This window comes from Tyto alba, unplaced genomic scaffold (genome assembly GCF_018691265.1).
Source record: "Tyto alba isolate M040663 unplaced genomic scaffold, T.alba_DEE_v4.0 Super-Scaffold_15, whole genome shotgun sequence".
NCBI classification, from domain to species: Eukaryota; Metazoa; Chordata; class Aves; order Strigiformes; family Tytonidae; genus Tyto; species Tyto alba.
In genome coordinates, this window is record NW_024881277.1 from 8,400,551 (window position 1) to 8,402,836 (window position 2,286).

The 2,286-nt window shown below is 50.8% G+C and overlaps 1 pseudogene; it reads left to right on the top strand.

The window, feature by feature from the left end:
• Positions 1 to 259: 259 nt before the first annotated feature.
• Positions 260 to 1,656, top strand: LOC122153082 (annotated as a pseudogene).
• Positions 1,657 to 2,286: the final 630 nt, after the last annotated feature.

Sequence of the window (2,286 nt, forward strand, 5' to 3'; positions counted from 1 at the left end):
GAGGGGATTTAAGGAGCGATCACTGTGGGTTCCTCTCTGCCTGTTGGGGCACAGCAGGACTGACTCCTGCAGAGCCCACAGCAGAATCCCTTGTTCCCCACTGGACCCTCCGCCAGCAAACTGCAGAGATCTAGCCAGGGAGCAGCAGGAAGGGACTTCTGGAAGGATAGAGTCTGGGGGCTGGGGATTTTGCTGGAAATGGAGTAAGGTTTGCTTAGAGAAGTTAGTCCTAATACCTTCTCTCCCTTCATCTGTTTGAATGACTCTCCATGCCCAGAGAAAACCTATGTCCAACAAGAGCTCAGGAACAAAATTTCTCCTCCTGGCATTTGCAGACAGACGGGAGCTGCAGCTCCTGCACTTCTGGCTCTTCCTGGGCATCTACCTGTCTGCCCTCCTGGGCAACGGCCTCATCATCACAGCCATCGCCTGCGACCACCACCTCCACACCCCCATGTACTTCTTCCTCCTCAACCTCTCCCTCCTCGACCTGGGCTCCATCTCCACCACTCTCCCTAAAGCCATGGCCAATTCCCTCTGGGACACCAGGGACATTTCCTACTTGGGATGTGCTGCACAGGTCTATTTCTTCTTTTTCTGTGCTTCAACAGAGTTGTATCTTCTCACCATCATGTCCTATGACCGCTACGTTGCCATCTGCAAACCCTTGCACTACGGGACCCTCCTGGGCAACAGAGCTTGTGTCCACATGGCAGCAGCTGCCTGGGGCACTGGGTTGCTCAATTCTCTCCTGCACACTGCCAACACTTTTTCCCTACCACTCTGCAATGGCAACAGCCTGGACCAGTTCTTCTGTGAAATCCCACATATCCTCAAGCTCTCCTGCTCAGGTTCCTACCTCAGGGAAGTTGGGATTCTTGTTGTTGCTGTCTGTTTTTCATTTGTTTGCTTTGTTTTCATCATTTTGTCATATGCGCTGATCTTCCGTGTGGTGCTGAGGATCCCCTCTGAGCAAGGGACGGCACAAAGCCTTCTCCACGTGCCTCCCTCATCTGGCTGTGGTCTCCCTGTTTATCAGCACTGCCATCTTTGCCTACCTGAAGCCGCCCTCCATCTCCTCCCCTATCCCTGGACCTGGTGGTGTCATTTCTGTACTCGGTGGTGCCTCCAGCAGTGAACCCCCTCATCTACAGCATGAGGAACCAGGAGATCAAAGAGGCACTGTGGAAACTGATGACTGGATGATTTTCAAAATCAGAAACTGCTTGTCATCTCCCTCAAATCACTCACAATGTAGCTCATTATGGGCAAATTCCATCTGTCTTTCAGGTTCTGTTGTTTTAGGTTGTTGATTTGAGGTGTGTATTTTTGTTTTACTTGACGTGATGTTGTCTAATAAGGAATGTCATTCTTTCTGGCATTTATAATTACTTATCTTTCCAAATTCCATTTTACATAGAGGTTTTGTAAATAAGCAGACATGCTGTCTGTGTGTTTAAACAAAGAGCTCTATAGTGACTTGCCTGAGGTCCTTCTTTGAAACCTTCTCTTGAGATACTGGGAAGGTGTCTGTGTGCAGTGGAGAGGAAAAGTGTCCTGGCAAAGCAGCAGTGCCAGGGAGCACCAGTGCTTGTTGTTTCCCAAACTGCTCACTCTCCATTTCCACTCTCTTATTCTCAGCCTTTGCACTGGTGAAAGGCCAGAGTGCTCTGGCAGCTTGGTCCCATTCCTGCTGGGTGGGAGCTCTGTGACCGCAGGCAGGGACAGGCAGTGGGAACTTCTGGGACAGAACTGGCCTCCACAACAGCGTTTCCATGAAGAAAGGTGATCTTCTCAGGGCACTGCCTGAAGGCACAGGTCTTGTTCCAAAGCTGCTTTCACGAACATGCCCAGGAAAGAGGCCTGCAGATGAAAACACCATTGGAGTACTGAGCAGTGTGAGTGTGCAGGGTGTGGGCACACAGCAGTGTCCTCACACAGCCAGGCCTCCTGCCAGAGACCTTAAGGCCCAGCAGAGCAGGGGCTGGGCTGTGCCCATGTGTGATGATGTGAGAGAATGAACTATGAACTGTTTGTCTCAAAGACTGTGAGAAGTTGAACTCTGGACTGTTTGCCTTGAGTTGCTTACCTTGAGGACTGCTGTCATACAACGATGACTGCAAGGTCGCAGAGAAGTCCCCTAGAATGTTACCATGTGACGTCACGTGAAGAGCGGGATGGGCATGTAGTGTGTGCGCATGTGCAGGAGTGTGTGGGGACTGCAGGTACATGCCGTCATCATGGAAACCACAGACTTGAATGGGTATAAAAAGGGCCATCCAGACA